The 24,718-nt window shown below is 42.4% G+C and overlaps 1 pseudogene across 1 annotated transcript; it reads right to left on the bottom strand.

The window, feature by feature from the left end:
• Positions 1 to 270: 270 nt before the first annotated feature.
• LOC147619912 (serine carboxypeptidase-like 50) lies at positions 271 to 9,029 on the bottom strand (annotated as a pseudogene). Its single transcript, XR_015261780.1, has 7 exons — positions 8,873 to 9,029; positions 8,689 to 8,820; positions 8,514 to 8,606; positions 6,715 to 6,864; positions 5,260 to 5,580; positions 1,320 to 1,958; positions 271 to 1,190 (listed from the first exon to the last, which is right to left on the bottom strand). The product of XR_015261780.1 is annotated as a serine carboxypeptidase-like 50 (transcript).
• Positions 9,030 to 24,718: the final 15,689 nt, after the last annotated feature.

Here is a 24,718-nt window from a genome sequence, read left to right on the forward strand (position 1 = left end):
GCCTCACCCCGGTGTCCAAACCAAGCTCAATCGATGTATATGCTACTCTATGACAAAGTGGCTTCCTCTCATAGAGGGGCCTTACAACGTAGAGCTACCCAATACCTACGCAATCAATCATGGCAAGGGTTGCTTCACACATCTTCCGTCCACCTGAAATTCTATTAAGGAACGCGGCCACATCATCCCCCACCCGTTCCCAAACCACCCTAAAACCGCACTAGCACACCGAATTTTCACACCCAATTTTCTGAGGTTGCCAAGGGCTTCCCCAATCTCTTTGTTGGGTCTATATAAATCACATGTTAAGTAGGGTTATTGGTGGTGATTTCAAGGAAAGTTGGACTTCATAGCTGGAAGTAATGTTAATAAATCAAAGTCTGTCGGCTTTTGTGAAACAACCCCAGTCGCTTTGGATTATTTTTTGTCATAGATTTCTTTGAGGCGATCTACCGGCATAATACGTTCATAGTCAGCATAGCATGTGGTGGAGTCTGGACCACATAGTATGTAGTGGGGCATGCAAATTAATAACTAGCGAAAGGTGTCACCAGAAACCCAACCCTCTACCATGCGCTGTGAGTGATAAGCTTGATCTGCAGGGACCAGATGGCCTGCATTAGAGATCACAACATGTGTAAGAGCAGAGTAGGATTGAACATATCTGCAACGACATTGTTCTCCTTCCAAACCTTCCGATCCGAAGCATAGAAACCCTTGATGCCATCCCATTGCAAGAGCCGAATCCAAGCCTCAGCTGATGCCACCCCATCTCGCAGATCGAACTGCCCCTGGTGGATGGATCGATTCAGTAGAACCTCAACCATGTGCTTGGTGCTCTTGGGCACATCTGAGGCCATCCTCATGCTCACATCACTGCTGCACGGCACCCAGTTCTGTGGCTCAACATTTAACAAAGACCTCTGCACCTCCTCCTTGTTCAAAAATGCAGCCAAATAGTCCACCCCATCTTTGGTGGTGTAATACTCTCCTCCTCACATCCAACAAGGTTGCCAAGCCAGTCACGTTCCGGATATACTCTCTAGTAGCTCATTCCTTGCATCTTGGGCATCCGTCCACTTTTCCTCCTCTATGAGAGACACGGCTTTTGCAGCCAGCATGTCGGCATTGGCATTTTGATGCTCATCGATGAGCCCCATGTAGTAAGCAGTGGGAGCATTGAGTGGAACCTGGATATCAAAAACTCTTGCGATCTAAATAAGCTCCAAGCCAACTGAACAAACAGTAACTAATTTGTTTAAATGTTTGCGTAACTCACCACAGAAGTGCTTCTCTAAGTTCTTTTTGAGTGATTGTACCTGTGCGATGGGGTGGGTAAGGCCATTGCCAACGGCAACACCATCAAGCCGCAATGCTCGTGACGTGCGAGAAGAAATCCTCTGCTCGTCTTGCTTGCGAAGTATGTAAGTTGCAACAGAGGGGACATACTTCCCTGCATAGCTTTCCCCGGTTACATAAAAGGGGCGGTCGCGGAAGGCAGGGAACCGGTTGTAGAAGGCCTCGAGAGCGGTGTAGACATCGCGGGCGATATGGCTTTGATCAGAAGGGATGTCATCAATGGAGGCGGCAATGCTGAAGCCTGCACCTACAGGGTTGTCAAGAAAGAGGACACCAAAGATGTGGTTCCATGGGGCGGGGTTACGTTGCAGGCACTGATCTTTGTTCACGCGCGCGCCATGGCCCAAGCTCAAAGAAGTTCCCAATCATGCTAGAGCATCCAGGGCCACCTTGGAGCCATAGCAGGATGGGTACCCCATCATCATCATGCATAGGTATACCATCATCACCTTCTTCTACTGGATGTTTCTCTTTCTTCATTTTCTTCCTAGGGTTTCTCTGCTCGATGGCCTCATAGTATGTGAAGAACACTTTGGAGCCACTGCTTTGGTTAACAGTTAGGTGGCCTGATGCTGGTGGAGCTGCTTCACTTGGCCAATCTGCGCATGAAAAACCAAGGAAAGGCGGGAAACTGTGGAAGATGAAGCAGAGGTAGGCTCTGGCTCTCGTATCACCACCATCTCCCACATCCCCCTTTAAGCTTCTCACCATTTAATCCTGCATCGAAGACTTTCATTCTCCTCGTGCATGGGCACTGAGTGGAGGAGCCCGTCCCTCTCCTCGCTCTTTATTCTCATTCATTGCGATGGAGAGTGGTAGTTCCCAGGGATGCTCGCAAGTCAAGACATAATCGATGGATAGATCACGTGTAGGCTGTAGCCTCAAAGTCAATGAATGCCGCGTTGAAGCGTACCATTCTTTTTTCAAAAAAAGGCATGATTTGAATTATAGGAGAAGAGACTTACAAATCGGGGATAGATAGGCCTTTATAACAGGTCCCGTCAGTTTTGCATGTTAGTAATAATGAGATTACAAGGGCGCGACAGTGAATGGCTGTGACCATCTCATCTGCCTCTTGTGGCCTGAGTGCCAATTCTTAGTCAGTTCTACAATTACCTACAGAGTGCAGAAATGTTCATAGCTTGATCCCACCAGCAGCAGCCAAATGATGAAGGGGGGAAGCAGCACGCAGGACCTGAGCTTTTCAGAAGGTGGTAGACTTGGAAGCTGGTTCCTCTCGTGGTCCTTTATCAGCTGCTACACAGGTCACATTGCTTATCTTTCTCTTCAGATTGCCTGGTTTGGTCCCTAATTCTTGTCTGTATGTCATTCCTCTTCTGAGACTTTTTTGTGTTGTCCCTTGCCTTTTGTTCTTGGGCTATGGGAGAGAGGTATGATTACTGTTGCTTGTTGATTGCTTCTATAAGAGCTCTATCCTTGGATAGGATGAGTAGAATCTTGTCTCTGGTTTTTTTTAATTTTTCCAAGGTGAAGTCTGAAGCTCTCTTTTGGAATTTAAGCAATAGCCTTCTCTCTAGACTGAAGAGGGCTTGGGTTTGTTTAGTCCAGTACCTGTTGCATGTAGTGATTAAACAAACTATGAGAGGGGGACCCTTGATTTCAGAGTTGTTAAATGTAGCTGATAACCTGTGCAGCCATGCGTGCCATGGATACTCACATCTGATAACATTCCAGAGTGCTGTTGAACATCCTATGTTTTCCCCTAACATTAGATTCTTCCAGTTGACATCCTTGCCCCACATCTGAATAGTGGAGTGCAGCTCGAATGTGCTGGATATGTGCATGCATTGAATGAAGATGTGAAGATCGTCCTCCGGTAGGCCGCATCTAGCATTGATCTGAGGAGGTGCAATTTTGCTGCCTTGCCTTGAGTCCATATGGCTCTGTAAACTGTCAGCCATGCTAGGCATGATTTCTTGGGGTCGATATGTGGGCTCCACAGCTCCCTGAGGATGTTATACCATTTTTTTCGATCCCAGTTGGTGTTCCATCGGCGGTTGAGAGTGACGTGGATTGCAGGAGCTCTTTCGAAATTAGGGATTGGGAGTAGAGGTTTGCTCTCTACCCATTGAAAAGTTGAGATACTGAAGGTTGGAGGTCTGCTTATTTTCCAAATTTCCTGTTGGTTCCATTGAACTGCTCTGCTTTGGATAAGATCCAACTTTGGTGATCTACTGTCAAATTTGGCTACAAGTTCAGCTCTTGTTAGCCAGGTTCCTTTGTGGTGGTTGAATATATCTGCCCAGGTAGCTAGTCCTTTTTTGTACAGATTTAGAGCTATCTTCTCTTCCTCTGGTTCAAGGGGGGTCAGGGGGAGTATAGACCACCAGCAAGAATCGTTGGCTAAAATTCCTTCTGCTTTGTTGTCCTTGGGGATAATGGTTAGAAACCTCTTGATTCTGAACCAGGCTTTCCATATGGATGTTACTAGTTGACTCCCTTTGGGGGTTATAGGGTGCTTGGATGCCACGATGGTGCTGATGGGGAGATTGCACCATTTATTGTGGCCTGTGATAGTGAACCTGGGGGTGTCTTTGAGCAGCAGCTATGCCCAATCTTCTGTGAGGTTCTCTACATTTTGAGGCCATTCTGTTAGCATAATGCTTGATATCTTTAATCCCCAGCCCTCCCTTGGTTTTGGGGATGGTACAGGTGTCCCATTTTACTTTAGGTCTGCTCTTGTTCCATGGGTCCCCTCCCCATAGGTAATTTCTGCATAGCTTGGTGAAGTCTTTAAGGTCAAAGTCTGGGGGCCTCCAGCAACTGAGAAAGTAGATAGTAGATGGGATGATGAAGTGATTCAACACCATGATTCTCCCTGCTAGTGACAGTTGCTTTCTTTTCCATCTTAGTAGCTTGCTTTCTATTTTCTCCATTATCCATTGCCATTTCTGTCTCAATGTCACCTTGAATCCCATGGGGATACCAAGGAGCCTGAAGATTTCACCATCTTGAATGATGTTACAACCTGTCTCCAGAAACCAAGAAGGGGGAGGTTCAATGAGGGTTTTGATTCCTGTCTTGCTATTTTGGAGCCTGAGGCTTCACAGTAGGTTTGGAGGCATCTCCAGAGTGCCTTGATATTCTCTTCATCATTTGCTATTAGGCTGTTAGTGTCATCAGCAAACATCTGAGTGCACATTTGTTCTCCATTGGGTAAAGTGATGCCAATCAATTCACCTTTGCTGATCTTGTTCTTGATTAGCCAATTTAGTCCATCTGCAGCTATTGCATACAGTAGGGGTGCTAAGGGGTATCCTTGTCTGATACTCTTTTCTAAGGAAAAGGGGTCAGACAGTTCTCCATTAATGATAATTTTGACTTTGGCATTTCCAAATAAAGTTTTCACCATGTGGGTGAATTGGGGGCCCAGTCCCATATCTCTGAGTCAAGCACTTGTCCCATAACTCCCAGCTTCTCTCTGCCTCATTAACAGGCAAAAATTCTTTTCGAAACATCGGATGTAGTCTCACTGTATTCTGTCATAAGCTTTATCAAAGTCAATCTTAATAAACATGAAGTCCTGATTGGTTTTTTCTGCATATTCAATCCCTTCCCATAAGGCAATGATGGAATCCAGGATATACCTGCCTTTGATAAACCCTTTTTGTTCCTTGGTTATCCAGAGTTTCATGTGTTTGGATAATCTGAGGGCTAAGGCTTTGGCAATGATTTTATACACACTGTTGAGCATTGTAAGAGGTCTCCAGTTACCCATGTTTTCTCTGGGATCTTTTTTGTGGATGAGCTTGATAAGGCCTTCATTGATTGTTGATGGCAGGGCTCCATATTTCACAGATTCTTGCCACACTTGGATTATTGGTCCTGTTAGCAAATAAAAATTTTTTTTAAAAAATTCAGAAGGAAGTCCATCCTCACCTGGGCTCTTTTTGATTTTGAGAGAGAAGATGGCATCTTTGATTTCATCATGAGTGATGTCCTGTTCCAGTAAGGAGGCTATATTGGCTGGGACAGTTTTGGATCTGGCTACTTTGATAGCCTCCATTGCAGCTGTTTTGGTTGGGGAGGGAGGACCATCCTCTTGAAAGATGTTGTGAAAATAGTCAGCAAGGAGTTTTTTGTTCTCCTCTTGGTTGGTAGCCTGGATTCCATCATTGTTTTTAAGCAAGGGAATATGTTCTTGCCTTTGCTTGACCTTCAGCATTTTAAACATTTCAGGGCAAGGCCTGTCAATTTTTCCTGCCCACCATTCCCTGGTAAAGAGCTTGGTATGTTGGAGGGCAAGTTCTTCTTCTCTTTTAATTTTGGCTCTGAGCTGATTGACATTAGTAGAGTCAGTGGAGGATTCTTGTTCTTGAAGCTGCTCTTGGAGTTTTTTTAATCTGCTAATTCTGTGAGCTGTAACTTCCTTTCTGACCTACTTGAGCAAGTTTTGGGTTGACTTAACTGATAGACTCCAAGCTTTAGCTGGGGAAAGATTGTTGCTTAAGAAGAAGTTTCAGATGTGTTTGGTTTCTTCTTGTACTAGAGGCAGCTTAAATAGTTTAGGGTCTGTGTGGAACCAGCTAGATTTGTGTCTGTTGTCTTGATCATCCATGGTAGTGATCTGATATGCAGGTAGTAAAGTCAACTGAGCATTCACACCTATTGTATTTAGTATATATTTCACTACTTGCATAAGATCTATCTAATCTGGCTTTTCTCGTGAGCTCTCCAGAAGAGTAGTTTTGCCATGTGAAGCTTCCTTCTTGCCCCAAGTCTTGCAGATTGAATGTTTAACTTTTTCCCAAGTTTGTTTCTCTGTTCCAAACAAGGTTTGACCTTTGGAGTTGAATCTGTCCTTGAGGGTTTCAACCATGTTGAAGTCACCCATAATCAAAACAGGTGCTTGTAGCCTTAGTAGAGAGTTCCATGTTCTAATCCTCTGTTTTTGCGGGCCATGAGCATATACTCCTACATAGGTGAAGTTGTTCATGAGCACTGCTATCCATTGATTGTTGTTGTCAATGTGAAAGTCTTCTAGGTCTTGGATGCAGTCATTATGGATGCCCACTACTAGGCCTCCACTTCCATGAGTGTGTAATGAGTATAACCAAAAGTGTTAAGGGGAGATAGAGTATAGCCTTCTGTTAAGCTCCTCACCTGTAGTCTTTATCTCCACTAGAGTGATGATGTCCAGATGACCTTTGGATTTAATCCATTGTCTGACTAGTTGGGCTTTCTTTGGGTTAGAAAGTCCTTTGACATTGAAGCTTGCAAATTTCATTATCTTTTGTTGGGGGGTTTGTTGTGACCTCCTTTAGGGGGTGGAGGTTCCCAGGTGGGCTCTGCCCCTCTTGAGTTCTTTGCTTATCTCCATGTCATTGGAGTTACCTCCTTGTGGTTTGGAGCTTTTTTCAGGAGCTGGGATGACTGTGGTATCCATGTCAGCTGAATCCAGGTTGTCAACTTCCTTCTCTAACCTCTGTTTGTTTATAGGGGTGCTTTCTACACATTCATTTTCTTCTTCTGTATCATCAGGGTCTGGTACAGAGGCTAAAACTGAGTACCTGTTGGGCTTGAGAAAGGTATGAGGGGGTTTGGGTCTGTTAGGAGGTCTCCTTCTGTTGACTTGGATGAACTCTGTTTCTTTTGGGTTTTCATTAGAGGCTTGAGGGCCAGGGTTAGGGGGGCGTGGCTAGGGTTAGGGGAGGTTTTTCTTTCAGAAACTTGGGGTAGGATGATCTGAGGGTGTTTGATGGGGCAGTTTCTGATAAGGTGTCCTTGTTTTCTACAGTGGAAGCAGGAGTTGGGAAGGTGTTTGTAAAGAACTGGCTGAATATGGGAGAACTCACCACACTCTATAGCAATCTCATCTGGGAGAGGGAGGGAAAGGTCAATCTCTACTAGAACTTGAGGGTGCCAAGCAGGGTTGTAATATAAGACAGCTTTGGTGCCAAGGACTTGACCTAGGGGTGATAATATGGTTTTGATCCATGGGGTCAGGTGAATGGGGAGGTTAGGGAGTTCTACCCACACTGGATAAGCTGAGGGTTTGGGGCCATCAGGATTGAAGTCCTTTGTCCATCTCATGAAACAGAAAGGGGGATGCCTATATATCCATTGCCCTGAGCTAATAACCTTCATTGCCATACTTGGTTCTTTGAAGAAGAATAAGTAGTAGCCTTTGGCAAGAGCTTGAGTTAGGGTGACCTCTATTCCGAGAGGTATCCAGCTTTCCCTTATCCATGCTCTCATTGATTCCATAGAGGGTCTTGGTCCAAAAAGTAGTCCAACCAAGCATCTTTCTGAGTAGTCTTCAACCTTGCTTCTGACCTGTTCTATTGGTAAGCTTACATGCACAGTGTTGGTAGAGGTCATACCTGGTGAGGTGTTGTTGGTTGTTGCTTGGTGTTGGGCTACTGAAGCTGAAGGTTGGGTTGGTTCTTTTGCTGGCATGGGGGAGGGCTCTTTGACTTGTTCCTGGCTCTTCATGTGTTGAAGTTGTTCTTTGGCTTCTTTTAGTTCCTGTGCCAGCCTGGAGTTTTCATCCATTACTGCATCAATGATGGCTTCTCCTCTCCATTGTTCTTCTGTATTGGGTTTCCAAGGGTTTGAGTGATGGATTAGGACTTGATGGGAGGCTGAAGGTAAAGCTAAGGGAATGTGACTGCTGAGCATTTGATTTGATCTTGCAGGTGAAGCTGATGCTGTCTGAGGTCTGATAAGGGAGGGGCTCCTCCACTCAGTGCCCATGCACTTGGGAGGGCCACCGCCTGAGGAGAATGAAAGTCTTCGATGCAAGATTAAATGGTGAGAAGCTTAAAGGGGGATGTGGGAGATGGTGGTGATACGAAGGCCAGAGCCTACCTCTGTTTCATCTTCCCCAGTTTTTCGCCTTTCCTTGGTTTTTTCAGAGATGGTTTTTTATCTGCGCATCTTCCCCAGTCCAAAAGCGTACCATTCTTTGTCTTGGCTTTTGGACGAGTCATTGAAGGCGTCTTGCCCGACGCCCGTTTTTGGCCGTTTTGGCAGTAAAATACTTGGTAGAAAAAACACCCTTTTTTACTCTTTAACTGCAGGGCAGGCGGAGGAAGCATTGAATTGTGAAGTCGTACACTAGCATCCCCTTCCTCGCATAACTTTAAGAGCCTCACTAGATTCTGGTGACAGATCTTGCCTATGATGCTCACATCTGCCCTGAATTTCTTTACGTCTCCATTCGGCGACCTTTTCAGGGCCTCTTCCTTCAATCTCTTCATTGCTATCTATGTGCCGTCTACGCCCTTGAAAACAGTCCCAAATGCACCAGAGCCCAATCTCAAGCGGAATCCATTAGTAGCAGCCTCCAACTCCTCATAGGTATACCTAATTGGCACCCCTTGCCCAATATCTGATCAGAGCGGCTCCCTTTCCGAGCATAAGCTCTGTGCAGGAACCGCCACGGCACCAAGAACCCTGTCAACTGCGCCAAGATCACGGCACCAAGAACCCTGTCAACTGGGCCAAGATCACAGCAAAGATGATGCCCAATTCCAGTGCCCAACGTGACGTAGATTCTCTACTGGACTCATCAGCAGGGGCTGAATAGGCGGCTGAGGCACTGTGGAATTTGTGCAAGTCAGGGCTATGCCGGTCAAGAAGGGAGAGTCGTCCAAAGAGATGTTACGGGCTGATATGTCATCTGCTCCCGACACCTTGAGGAACATGGTGTTAGTCTAGCTTGCAGGGCATGCTGCCAAGAACTCCGTCAGCTGCGCCAAGGTCGCAGCAAAGATGATGCCTAATTCCAGTTCTAGCATCACGTGCTTATGAGGCTTGCTCATGTACCCCAGGGGGGCGAGCGAGCGAGCCCAGGCCTACATGCGTGGTGGCATGGTGCTTGTAGAGAGGGCCACCAAAAGTAGGTGGTTTCGTGCCGAGGAAGCCAACCTGGGCCTAGGAGCAAGAATCACCTATTGCAAGACGATGGTGCCAAAGTCTCTTGGCTGCTGATAGAGATGCAAACCCTACAGTGATTCTTAGGGGAGACCAAAGGTTATGGCTAGGCCTAGGGAGAAGCGTCTTATAACATTTGGTATGATCTATTGTGAGTTAATGCTTACAAACGAGGAGCACGTCAACATGGTTGTCATTTTTGTTGAACCTCCTTGTGAACAATCTTTCATGGTGGGGGCTACCAGCTCTGACTAAGTGAGGAACATTCCACAGGACAATTTACCCATGCTGGAAGGCCATCCCTCACAAGATTTGAGCTATTTGTAAGTCATTTTTGGAACAGAGCATGTTTTTTTTGAAAGCCAAGGTAGAGGGCTTGCGAGGGGTTGTGCTTCAATGGTGGAAAGATCCGTATAGTTGTATCAAATTCGACACAGACTCTGAAAACCAAGCCCTGGTGGATTAGGTCGTAGGGGAGACAGGGCCACTAGGCATGCCTGCGGATTTCTTGCTAGGAAGCATGTGGATAGTGTTGCTTGCACACACATCATCATCATCAAAACCAGGTGCACTCCATGCTCTGAAGCTTACAAAACAAGATTGTTTTTCTTGCTAGGAAGCATGTGGATAGTGTTGCTTGCACACACATCATCATAATCAAAACCAGGTGCACTCCATGTGGATTGGGTCGTAGGGGAGACAGGGCCACTAGGCATGCTTGCGGATTTCTTGCTAGGAAGCATGTGGATAGTGTTGTTTGCACACACATCATCATCATCAAAACCAGGTGCACTCCATGCTCTGAAGCTTACAAAACAAGATTGTTTTTCTTAAATTCTTTACTATGTTTTGTGTGAGTGCTTGGGTAGCATACTTCGTGTAGTGTAGATCATATTTGAAATGCTCGAATGAGCATGAATTTGAAAGCATACTTGGAACCAATGCTAGATTGACATCCTCCAAGCCATGCTCCAAGTCCACACTGTACCTTGTGCTCCAAATCCTAGCTTTAATGGTCTTTTTTTCTTGGCTGCCCCTTTTGGATTAGCCCTAAGAATGTACATGGGCAAGCATGCACATGACATTGAAGGTGTTTTGGTTCACTTTCGATATCGAAAGTGCTATTTAGAAAACGGGGGAAGGGCACGTTCTCCTATGTTTATAAAATTTCAGGGGGAGGACTGTGCCAACTCCCCGCCATAATTTATGTATAGTTTTTTTTAACTTCACTCACACAAACAAGCACGAAAATCCTATGACTTGGTGAATGACGTGTAACTCAGATTCAAATGTGGTAATGAATTTGGAATTATCAACCTTACGATGTACCCTGAGATCTCTATCGATGTCCATCGATTCCTCAAGCTCAAGCTCTATAAGCTGTTCATATAAACTTTAGAAAGACACGCATACTAAGAGGACGTGCTGCAGAAATGGTATGGGTTGTAGTGTCCATCTTCATTCAAGCGCTTCTAGATGTTTATACATGAACGGAAGGACACACGTTCTTTTAAAGTACGTTGACAATGCACAAGTTCAAGCAATCAAGAGGATAAGGCTACCCAAGCATCCTAGTTTTATTTTACCAAACTCCTAAGTTTTGAAGGGCAAGGGTGCTCGTTAGAAATCAAGCCTGCCAGTGATGATAGCATCATCCGGATCAATATTGAAAATCCTTTTGTCTTCGCTTTTGGAAATTGGGACTCCTATTTGTGATGGGTACCTATGAGCTTTACAAGAAATAATAATACTTGAAAATAAAAAATGCCATCATAAATGTGAAATGAGTTAAATGACTTAAAAAAATAATGTATGAAACACCCAAAAAAATTGCATTTGTTCCATTCATTTGAAATAGGAAAATTATACAAAAAACATATTTTTGTATTAACAATAGTGGGAATTTTTACAACGATAAAGTGAAGATTTATACAATGATCACCATGAAAATATAGATTCAAAAGATGGTCATACATATCTCTTGAAATTCCTTACATAACGATCGTATCTTCCATTTGCTTCCTGGGACGCAAAGATACAAAATCATGAGCATTTTCTATTGCTTCCCTCATCTTTAGCGGGTCCCAAAGAGAGAAATATTTGCCATGCAGGTACATGCTCATTTGCAAACATCGTCATCACTATCCACATGGATGGGGTTGCTTCGTGATCTTGGATTACCATCGTCATTCTCTGACTGTTCATCTTCAACTCTAGCAATGTCTACATCTTTAAAGTACCTGAAACTAGCATGATCCATATAAAAAAATTCATTAACGTCAGTAGATTGAGTGATATGAGGGATTTTCATCACTATGCATATTGCTCACGACCCCTAGTTATTTCTTCAGCAATGACATTGTGACTAAAAAATCTGAAGTGTGGCTTGTGTAAGTCTTTCATATACAATAACCTAACATGCCCTCATACGTGTGGAGACAGACCTATTTCAAAGCTCTATAGATGATAATGCCTCCTATAGGGTTAGAGACATTCCACTCAAGATGTCTTTTAATCATTTTACTGACAAAAATGATTGAGGATTAAAAGACTTTTACTACCATCTGAAGATGGACGCGACTCAGAGTTCCACCCCTTTCCAGTGCAAATAGGCCACTGACACATTCAACTCGAATAAATTGTTCTAGTGGCTCCCAATATACAAGGTCCATATCACCATTCCTAATGCCAACAGTGACAAACAGCTCTAGTAGCTTAGTTTTTGACATAGGTTTATTATTCATGGGATCAGATGCAGCTTTCTTTTCTTTCAGAGGTTCACTAGATTCACAAGACCTTCCTCTATTTTTGACAGAGTGAAGGTTCTGTAGGCCGTGGTTTCCTTCAAGATGGGTAACAATACGCACACAAGGAGACTCTAGATGTGCATGTTGACGAGGAGCAGTGCAAGGTGAGGATTCATGTTCAGCACACGGCAAAGTTGTGTCTTTGACATCTTTGCCATCATGGACAGCACTAGAATGTAAGGCATCCAACAAAGGGGTATGGATAGGAGCTTTCCCATGTGTATGTCGATGAACAACAAGAGAAGGACGGATTGCACAAAGGAGTTCAGCAAACAAAACAGAACATAATGTCTAGGAACACAAGTAGAAGGATTATCATTAAGGACATGACACTATGAGGGAGCCATCTAAGATAGACACAAATAAAACACATACACGAGGCATCACAAAAATCAAAGAGATTTATTCTTATAGCATGTACCTAGTGCGAGAAAGCACACCAAGAGATAAGGCCAAAACCCTAGTTAACCCCACAGCATAACAAAAAAGAAAATAGGGGAAATTTTTTATTTCTTTGATGCATGCAAGCCTTTAAAAAAAATTATACCTCATCAAACCATACCGCACAAGCGCATGGGCATGCATGACAAAAAAAAACCTAACTAAATAGAGGACAAGCATGCACAGATGCGCATCGGCATGCATGGCCAAAAAAATTTAACCTAATTAAGCCCCTAGGTATGGAAAAAAATAAATTTAGCTAAACCAAACCATAGGCATGCATAGAGATGCATGAATTTACCCATAAGCCCCTAATTAAACCAGGCATGCATGCGTTTTTTAAAAACCTAACAAGTGTGAAAGTCAATTTTTTATGTAAACCCTAATTAAACCACAACAGAGGTGCCCCATTAAACCAAAGCACAAGCACCGACTGACCATCGAATCCCAACATATCACCTAGAATCGGAAGAGGATGAACATGACCTCAAGCAAATGATTCAATCATAACCACAACAAAAAAGAATTGAGCATAAGGATAGGGATGAGAGAAATCCCAACATATCACCTGGAATCAAAAGCTCGGGAGCACAAGGAAACCACATCAATTAGAAGGGTGAGCACCATGTCCTACATGTGCTGCCATCATATCAATGCTAGGGAAGCAATCATATAAGGTTTATCAAGTTTTTTTAAAAATCATATCCTACACCCAAGATAACAAATAAAGAAAAGGAGACACGCGTCAAAAAGACATGCAAAATTTAACATCAACATCATGACATGAATCTACCAAATCTTATGTGTCAAAGGTCTAAAACCTTAAAGAACCTAAGGTCCAACAATTTCTTCTTTAAACATCTTGATTAATTAATAGAGAAAAAGTAGACGGTGGGTGGTTTATTTGTGTCATGTGTTGAATTAAATAAACGTCTACCAATTTATGTCAAGATATCTTCATATTATTGATATAGCAACCCCTTTCAAATTTGTCAAGATATCTTCATATTATTGATATAGCAACCCCCTTCAAATGCAAAAGTAGACGTTGGGTGCTTTATTTGTGACATGTGTTGAATTAAATAAACGACTACCAATTTGTGACATGTGCTTTATTTGTGACATGTGTTGAATTAAATAAACGACTACTAATTTATGTCAAGATATCTTCATATTATTGATATAGCAACCCCTTCAAATTTGTCACCTCCTAACTTGTCCTTGAACATGATAGGCATGTGGGTCATCTATTAGCCATTGCCATGCCAATCGTCTCTCCTCCTTATAGCTTTCATTCTCCTCCTATTAATTGTGCACCAAACCTCTCTTGATAAAACCAATGTGAGGCTCCCCTCAAACCTTTGTGGAGAGAGAGAGAGATTGCACTGCAATCAAAAGGCATGTATGTTGGATATCAATGTCCATCCTCCCTTTATTTTGTAATAGATTTTTTTGGCTCATGTTTTGTAAGGCCACCATTATGAGGAGAAGCCATGGTTGAGCAACTTGGCACATGGGCCAAACGATGGCCTTAGTGGCATGATGGTAATGGTAGGTCTAGCACACTCCTAAAGTGGATGGAAAGCCAAAAAAACAAGATACACCAAGGTAAGCAAACATTACGCTAAGACACCATGTCATAACATTGTTGAGCCCAAATGAGGTCCAAGATGAGCTTGGATGACCTGGGGAGGTGGAGACACTACTATGCACTTTTTAGTAGTTCTTACTGGTCTTTATTGTTGAATCTACACTATAGATTTTTTAACCAAAACGTATCAATTCCTTGGATGGGGAATCATTGAACCATACAACAATCCAAGCCTTGCCATCTCATCATCCAAATAGGTAGCTTAACCTAAACAGTTACCCAACAAGATTCCTATACTAAAGCCTTGCCAATGAAGGAAGCGGTAGAATATCTCCTCATCAAGGTCTCCAAAATTACAACCTAACCCTTGCCATCAATAGTTGCCTCTTCTTTGAGAAATAGGTAACTTCCAAACCTAAACAAGTTATCCGAATGAAAATCCTATACCAAGAAAATTTCCTCATCAAGCACCCCAAACTTCATCACTCAAAGATGCTTGCCCAATAAGGAGCAAGCGTCAAGTAAAGATAACACACACAGAACTCCCAAAGAAATCCTAGCAGCACAAGATATTTATAATGCCTCCACCAAAAAGTGGTCACCCAACATAAAATAACCATCTTAATAAGGGCCAAGGAAATCATCAAAGAAAGAAATTTCCTACAACCAAGTTGGTTTTTTGGCCTGTTCTGGCTCCCTCCATAACTCTATCTCCAAGCTCGGGTCTCTTGAAGCCATCCATGCTCGACTAGTGGTTGCCAACTCCTCTCCTTCAAACTCTCTCTTCCTTACTATTATCACTAAGGAAGATGCTCTACGTCCTGTTGAAGGACTCACTGTCCTCTATCTACTCTTTCTCACAAAGATGATAGATAAGAACATGTACTAAGAATTAACTAACCTCTCAACGCTCTCTCTATCTCACACACACACACACACAATAGCAAAGAGCAAGTAGATATCTTAGAGAGATTGTGATGAACTTACCACATTGAAAGGATGCTCAACTCGCTAACAAGCTAGTGACTATTCGGGTTGAGTGGGTTAGTGAAAAAAACATCTTGTGGAGGAGAAAAAGAAGTGCTAGTTTGACGTGTGTTAATGATATTGCCTAGTGGTTGAGGAACTACGTGAGAACGGATTAACTTAGTAGTTAGGTGGTGGTGAATAGGGTAAGTATAGGGGCCTTGAAGATATATCGAATGTTAAAGTCAGGCTCAACACTCCAAGATAGTTTCCTGTTAAAGATTAGTACTTCTAATTCTATTCTCTTAGCTCGTTCCTCATTTAATTGAGCTTGAAGAGATAGAACTTGCTTGAAAATCGAAGGTGTGCGGGTTTGACATGATGAGGAATTGTGAAAGAAAAATAAAATTACGAAAAATTGATGGTAATTAAGATAAGCGAAAAAACAATATGTGAGGAGTAGTACTTACGGCCTTGTGTCAAGCCGTATGTTGTCCCAAAATAGAGAAAGAATCCCAACTTTAAGTGTCACAAAGTCCGTAAGTGGTGTAAGATTTAAGAAAGGATCGTCAAAGAAGCCCAAAGCGTCCTTGAAAATCCCTTGATACCTTTTAATACAACGTTTGAAAACATTGGTACCTCCAAAGGAGGGCGGTAATAAGGCAAGGGCTACCTTGAGAAGTCACAGGCCTACCAAGATAATAACTCCTTATCCCAGTTATCATGAATCATCAAAGAGGTCCAAAATTGGGTTAAGCATGAGGAGCTAATGCTAAATGAGGCATTCACATGTAAAGAGAGTGTTTGAATAAGGGTTTGAAGATAAGAGAATGGCAATGACACAAAACGCTCAATTGGGGAGGCTTCATTCATTGATTTGAAAGGGAGAGGAGGGCTCCTTTTATAGGTGGAGAATCACCCTGTCTTCCATTGTTACAAATTACAACATAAAAATCTTCAACCCTTCAGTGACATGGTAGATGTCACCATAAATTGTCCTCTTAGGCTAAGTCTTCTATTGATTATTAAATTGAAGACTTTTTTACTTTGAAAGTGTGATGAGATAATAGCTAAGTCTAAGTGGCATGTAGGTGGAGATCCCACTTACACATGGCGGAATTCTCCTCTTCCATGTAGGCATTCTAGAAGAATCTTTCCCAATTATGCACCTACACACACTCCTCCACATGCTTTCCACATGCCTTCCACATTCCCCAACTCGTAGCCTTATGGTGAATACTATATTAATAATATAATTAAAATCCATGTGAGCATGAAGGCCCACTTTTATTTTCCACATCACTAGCCTATCTACTATACCAAAGTATTTATCAAGCATACTTGTGGCATTTACAATGTGTGCACCCTAAATCAAGTAAAACCATTATATTTGAAGATAGAATGCTATTATCAGAGTAGCCGCCAAGCTACCACGTCACCACGCCATTATTCCATTGTGGGCTTCGCAATCTTCTTGGACAAGCTTCCACCTTATTACCATTGAGAAACCATCAAAATATGTACAAAATTGAAAATGAAAGATATCAATTTTTCATGTCACAGTACCTACCCCACCAGTATGGAGACTGATTTTCTTTACACGTACAGATGTCGACATCAGACCCCGAAGCTGTAGAGATCCCCGCTGTAACACAGGCCAGCACTATAAGCTCCCCGGTGAGTCAGAAGAAGAAGTCGACGCGGGGACCAAAGATGAACTACTTGGGCCCATATTCCTAAGCCTTCCATGGTGCCATCATAAGCAAAGGACATCCATACGGCCCATGGAGTGGAAAGGTGGCGTTGTAGTATCACAGCCCGGAGTGCCTACAAATCGTGGAAGAGGTAGAAGTAAAAGAAAAGATGGAGAAAGTGGGCCTCGGCAAAATGGCATAGACTCTTCCCAAGAACATCGACACAGAGCTTTGTGCCAAGTAAATTAAAACTTATGACAAAGCTAACAAGCGGGGCACAGTCACGAAGGCCAATGGCACAACAGAGTAGGTCCTGATCAACAGAAGATCTAATCTGTGAAGCTCTGCATCTCCCACCACCAGTCAAGGTACTCAACCATGCCTTTGACAAGATGCCCTTGGATGCTATGCTGAAGAAGATCTCATATAACTCCAATGGGGCTGAATATGAGAATATCCGGGATGAGGCTATGGAGAAGGCATGCAAGGCAATGTCGCTGATCATGTAGGTGAAGCCAGTGGACTACTATAACAAGGTCCCACTAAACAGAATTGCAAAGGTCCATGAATAGAAGGAGGAGGACTAGGCATACTACATACATCGGCGGGAGATGGAAAACTACCTCAAGGCCCATCAGTCCAAGATATGCAACCCCTAACATAGGTCCTAAACTATGTGGCAAAGTGGACCCTTCTAGAACCTGAACCAGTAGAGTAGATGTAGTTATTAGCACTACTTCCTGAGCGACCAGCGCTGACAGTTGCAGAGATGCAAGAGGGCCAAGCTGTCCTCATAGAAACATAAGCCATAATGAAGGAGATAAAGAAAAGGAGGAAAAAGAAAATAGAAAGGAAGATGAGGGGCATCATTCCTAATGTGGCTAAGAAATCACAAAGGATAGAGGCTGAGCTGGCACAAGAGATTCGATCATATCAGGAAGTACTGACACTGCAAGAAGCCACTATTAGTCAAGCCACTCAAGAACACACGCAGCAGATTACTCCTCCTTAGAGCCAAACACAACTTATATTCACAAACCTATCCCCTGCGAAGATGGAGCCAGAGACACCAGCATCAATCCCAGTGCTGGCTAAAGAATCACAAGAACTTGAGACGGCAACATCAATTCCAGTGTAAGATCTAACAACGCCACTTGACACAGGTAAAAGACCAAGGGGTGAAGATACATCCAGTCTGAGCAAAAGAAGGCGTATGGAGGATGAAGAAAGACTACCCCAACTATCCTTCCTATACAGAATATAGATTATGAACAGTTCATGCAGGAAACTATGGAAGGTTTGGATGGACTATTAAACCTGTCGCATGATGGACTGGAAGGGGCCGCACACACAAGTGCACCACTATGGGAGCAAGAGAAAAGGGTATGGTCCTACCATCTCCTCACTACACACATGGTGCATGATCGTAACGCTGCACTTTGGAAGCAAGTTCAAGAGTCAAACACACAAGTACAGACCTTAAAGGAACACTTGACAACAATAAAGGCCATGCATCGAGATGTAATCATGAAGAGTTTGAAGGCCACTGAGGAGCAAGAGACCAGTTATTACAAGTCACTGGAAAGCAATAATTTGGTTCTAAGCAAAACTATTGTTCAGAGAATTAAGGAGAATATGGATCTTAAGGCAAAGTTGGAACAGGCTAAGGAGGAGCGACTCCAGAAGGAGGTTAGCCACAACCATGAGCTCACAGCTATTCATGCCCAGCAAGTAGAAGAGCTCGAGCATATGTCCACGGCCAAAGAAGAAGAGCTGTAAAGCCAGATCCAATAGTTATTTTCAAGTTTGAAGGAAGCAGAACGCAGGGCTACTCACTTACAACAAGAAAGAGAGCAAACAAACAAGGCACATGCAGAGAAAGTAAGAGCCCTTAATGATACCATTAGTGCTAATCAAATTGAAACACAAAGAATGGAGATAGCACACCGAGAGCCAATGGCACAAGTCACTCAACAGTTATAAGATAGCCAAAGACTGGCTACCGAAAGACTTCAGAGAATCACAGAGGCTCAAGAAAGAGAGGCTACTGCTAGATGTGCCCAGGAGGACGCAACGAGGCGCTTCAAGGAGTTGGATGCTCCACAGATGGTCCGCGGATGAAATAGCCATATCAAACCTTCTCAGCACCAATGACTCACGTCTACAAGAATTGGAACACCAATTAGCAATATAGGACCGCACAGTCAAAGACAAGAGCCTACGAGATGCGCCTACTGCTTGAGCGAGCCAGTTGCTAGTAACCCCTCGGACTCCTCCTCAAACTCTTAATCTATTTTTGTCTACACTAACCCTCTTCTTGCTTTAATACGATATAAATTTGTCCAAGGACCTAGGCCTAGGTGAACTAACCCTCATTGAGCAAAATATTGAGCGTGATGCTGACCCCACTATCATAATGGGAATTTTGTGGGGAGACATAGTATTAACTAATCCATAGGATATCTACTTTTATCCATTACATCCTATTGTGTTAAACCTTCGTAGTTAGTGTCGGGTACTATAAAACTCTGGAATTTTAGACAACACTGTCAAAAAATTAGACCGGTTTGTTCCAGATGATATTCCCAAGACACCGGCCAACTACGAGGTGGTAGCACAAAGTTATCAATGGATTATAAGCCACGGGTTACTAGAAGTCTATAATACTCACCAGCATTTAAACTTATGTGAGTCTTCTTTATATCACCCTTTTGAAATTCTAAAACTATACTCTAATATCTACAAACACTTAGAATCCATGTTAACCACCAGTGTACTTTACACTTTTGATGCCACCCATATTGAATATCCTAACATAAATCCAGAGGATGTCCCTGACCTTCAAGATTTTATGAAATCTCATAAACCTAGCCACCCACCCCCCAGCTCAAGTCATGGTCACGAAGAGACACCATCTTCATCTTCTATCTCCACTTACCTAGTATATTCTAATGTCGTTTTAGTAAACTACTTAATCCATATCCTAATGCCCCACCTACTAACAAGTCTCAAGCTGAATGCACTCTCATTCCTCAACATATAGATTTTCCCACTAACCCTCTCACCCCCCTGAGGAGATACTGGCACCTCACCCGTCTCCCGAACAGCAATCTCAGGAGGTACGCCATAATGTCCCCCAAGACAATATTGAAGCTTTTACTGATGATACAGTTTTGGAGTCATTATCTAGTGTAGAATATGAAGGCTTCATTCGAGCTGGCAATCCACTGTTAAGGCCGAAGCTGATGTTCAAGGTGTTAATGCAAATAACACCATTTGAGCCAACTTGAAGAATTCTACCTGAGGCCTACTCCGAGGTCACACCAATAAAATAGCAATATGTACCATACCCTCTATGAGCACCTCGCCCAGATTTAGAAGAACTACTCCCTATGGCTAGAGAGGGTACATTGTGATCTAATGTGGCATGGTAGACAAAATTAGCCAATCCACAATTGTGGCTGACATGCTGGAATCTGAATAGTTATCTTCATGATCAGTTATTGCTTTCGCAGGTGGAGAAAATCTCACCCCCACCAGTCCACACATGAGGGGGCTATGCCACTATCATCACAGATGATGCACATCCCAAGTTAGAAGATTTTAGAATATAGACGGATTGGAGAAAGGAATTCTTAACAATTCTAGAATATAGCCATGTCTATATGTGTGCACCACCAACTCAATGAGTTGACCCATTATACATGCCACTAAAGAGAAGATGGACTCCACTAGAGTTTCAGGAGGCTAAGTAGCGCGACTCGCATGTCTGTTAAAACTTCCCAATCTTCATGCCAGCAACCTTTACAGACATACAAGAGCAAAGAAAACAGATGCTCACTTGGATACAAGCATGGCACTGTATCTTGAACCCAGCAATCATGGCTAGTGTTAGATTTTTAAAATTGCTCGTGGTCCTGATTGATCAACCCAAAGAGCCATATGATGGATATGAAGTTGAACAACTACAATTCGACATGAATCAAGGCCCATCTGAAAGGGGTATGCTGCTGTATTATCATCATCTACTGCGGTGTCTTCCTACATACATGCATGTCACATTCGAGGACATGGTGGACACAAGGTTCTAGCATTCACACTCAGCATTTAGAAAAACCCTCAAAAAGCTTTAATCACGCCGAAACTTCTATCATCATGAGTTCAGTGACCAGGTCTTTCGATCTCGATAACAGGTTCTCATCTCAGGACAGAACCTACACCAAGTAGGGGAGATGTTAATCCCATTTTGGATTAACAAGTATGCTCCTCCAATTGAGGACATTAATAAGTGTCATGGAAAGGCACTATAAAAGTTGTACATTATGAGATATTGGCCACCCAAGGCCTTAGTTAGTTAAGTTTTGGTGGGCGTCCAAGTGTGAAAAAAGGCCAATTGTATAGAAGGCATTTTATCATAATGAAAAGAGACAATCCCCCTTTGTGCTATTGAGAGCTCTTCTGTGTCTTAAGAGCAATCTAGTATTTGTGCCTCTTCTGTGCTTGTATGATTCGTGCTTGTGTGGGGGAGTGAGAGAAAGTGATTGCCTTATGTGATGGTGTGAGCGACTTTACGATGATAGCGTGGAGGTGGAGCTTAACAAGTGAGCTTGGAGGCCTCAAGGGACTTAAGTTTGAAGCATTGGTAAGTGCCCTACAACAGTTGTGTTCTATTATGCTTTAGGTGAATGCATTGAGTTCCCTCTTGGAGGTGTGGTAGCCCATAACAAGAAGAAATTTTTTTACAAAGAAGGAAGCCATTTTCAGTAAAAGGGGACAACACGAATCACAGTAAGAGCAGCACCATTCTTCTATGAAACAAAAAGGAGAGAAAGAGAGAGCTCTTGGACATCTATATAAACAACCATATGTGTCACAAAAGGAGGGGGTGCATCAGTATTATATGCAAGAAAAGAGCTCAACTATGGCATAACCTTTGTGGGTGCATCAGTCAAAGAATTCAAGTCTTCTTCACACAAAGAATTTATATGCCAACGAGGATGAGATATCATTGCTAGTTGAATCTCTCTATAGCCCACTGCGGGTATCTTGTTGCACATGTTAGTCATGAGTGGTGAAAGTCCATCTTTGTATTGGTTACATGATGGTAGATAATAGCAAAGAAGGAGAGGGATCCTCTTAGTTCTTTCTATTCAAAACAACTTTTTGTACCTCTTCACTCACAGAAGATATACTCCTTTTGTTATTATTTCATATAAACACCATATTAGATAATTTGGAAAAAATCCCATTCCCATTTTAAAAATGGGATCATGGTGAACTTGTCCAAAAGTTTGTCAAAACCCCCTCATGTGACATATCATTGGAAAGATCTTGAAGAGTAGAATCTAGATCTACAATTATCAACAAATTTGTAGTTGGCATGTTCAAGATATATCCAAAATTAAATGGAGTGATTGATTCCCAAAATATGAGATTTTTTTCCAAATTATCCAATATTGAATTTATACTTTAAATTTGTTCAAAGGAAGTCTTTTATACAAGAGAAAGAGCGTGAGTTTTTTTTTTGTATTTCATGTTGGGTGAGTGTTTTTTCTTCTAAAAGGTTAAGAGTGTGGCTCACATTAGGTGTGTGTTTGTGAAATCCTTCACGTTGAGAGCCGTTTTAACTCCTTGCTTATTAACCTGAATTCCCCCATCTCTCTCTTCTCTCTAGATGTTCTCTTCTTTTCTTAGTCTTTTTTTGCACTAAGGGAGTATTGGGATTTTCTCTTGCTTTGAGAGTGTACATTTGTCTTGGCAAGGTGGTTGTCTTTCAATGATGGATTAGAGGTTGTTATAGAGGTCCATTTCCCTTTATTTCCTTCATTTTGGTGCTCCCTCTACTAAGGAGTTCTTCATCGCGAGCGTGACGACCTTCAGTTCACAAGACTAATATGGCTATGCAACAAGCCAATGAGATGGCTACTTTTCATAGGTACCCATTATTTTATGGTGGACTCGATGAAGATGCGAAAGATTTCTTGGAGAATATGAAGATGTATTTTTCCATCTCTGGGAAAGATATACCAACTAAAAAGCTAAGTGTTTTCACAATGGTGTTGTGGAAGAATGTTTGTACATATCTCTTAATCCGGAAGTTCATGAGAATTTTGCAGAGTTGGAAGCAAATTTTCAAGCAAAATATATTAAGACTCAAACCACTAAAGTTCTCTTGCAACAAATATAGTCTTTACATCAAGAAAAGTTGGAGGAATATGAAGACTTTGAAGAAAAGTTCAACACGGCTTGGATGAATTGGCGTCACTCCATCACTAATCCGGGTGAGGTCCTCAACGGATGAGTCCATGGCTCTTTTATATGGATCTATTGGTTGATCTTGCTAATCTTCAATGGAGAGTCCATCTAGATTTTCTTATGTGATTATATTCTCGGGTACTATGAGCTAGGAACTATTGAAAGGCCCCTGAGTGAACAGGTGGTGAGCGTTCTGGTTGCCAATGATGCCATAGGTACGCCGATGAAGGAATGATTGGAAATTAGAATTCAAGCTGGATATTTTGGAGGATTATGATCAGTGATACTATGGTTTCACTAAAAGATTGTTTTAAAGATAGCTGAATCTGTGAAACATGCAATTTCATATTGGGTGTGTAAGTGGTGTGACTATCTTGAAGTTTGCTTGAAGCGCCGGGCTAGGGGGCCTAGGAACTCTTTTCCTTGATACCCGGGAGAAAACATAACCCATGGGATTGGATGGGGTTAGAGGCTGGACTGATGGATCCCTAAAATGAGACTCAATTCTCTTATGTTACGATAGATGAAGTAAATCCCAGATAGTCTTTGTTCTATGGAAAAGAATCAACGGCTGTGCCTCTTGATGAGGAAAAAAATGTTGGTCTCTATTATCCAAGTGCAAGTATCTTCCTTGATCTGACCATGTGACTTACGGGTTTAGTCGGATCAGTTTGGTTAGTTAAGGCTCTTGACTACATTAGAATAAAAATATCCTAGAGGAATCGCCTATGTCTGCTGGGCGAGGGAAGTTTTTCGAGTTTGGTTTTGGAAGAACTGGGGGATCAGTCTCTTGTCCGGATATCCGTGGGCGAGGCCCCGGTCTTCATTTAGCCATCCTTCCTCCTCATTATAGGAGTTATGCTACCAGGTGGGGCTCCTCCATTTCCTTTTTTGGAGATGGGTCTTATTTTAGGAGGATAAATTTTTACCTTTGGCTCACACGAAGAAGCATCATTGGCTTCCTTGGAGCCTAGACTTGTAGGATAGCATCAGAGGCATTTGATGCTATTTTTATTCATACAAATTGGGCTTGCTTTTCCCACTTTTGGGGTATTGCTTTACACATTTTTAACCATATGAAGCCTCCTAAGGTTTGTACATATAAAAAAACCTTTGCCCAAATAAAATTGCGAGTGGGCCTTGTTACATAAAACGACTTTGTGCACATTTACACCTATACATTAATCTTGTGCCCACTTGCAGGCATCCATGTCAAAAGTATGCTACGTGTTTTGTGTATATGCTGGGTTAGTTTTTCCAAATGCTCATGAGGAATTGTATATTTCGGGTTAGTGTTTCCAAATCCTAATGTGGGAACTATATTAGATTTATCTGATTTGGAGAGTAAGCATTAACTAGATTTATCTTTATATGTGAGGAGAGACATGGCACTTGGAGGAGAGTAGATCCATGTGTGGCACTTAATCTTATAAGAGTTCTTGGAGATCAAAGTCTCTTTTAATAGGAATCGATGTCATTCCTAAGCTGAAAAAGTAAAGATTTCTTGGTTTTATTAGTCTAAGAAAACTCGGACACATCCTAAGTTAATATATATCTAAATGTGAGTATATCTTCAAAGCATAGATCAATAATGAGAAAGATTAGCCCATATTCAAGGCCTCAAAGTTTGAGTAGGAAAAGATTAGCCCATATTCAACACTTTAAAATAGGAGTCCAGAAATATTAGCCCATAGGACTATAGAATA

This window comes from Cibotium barometz, chromosome 32 (assembly GCF_041138505.1).
Source record: "Cibotium barometz isolate CiBa-2024 chromosome 32, ASM4113850v1, whole genome shotgun sequence".
Taxonomy (NCBI): Eukaryota; Viridiplantae; Streptophyta; class Polypodiopsida; order Cyatheales; family Cibotiaceae; genus Cibotium; species Cibotium barometz.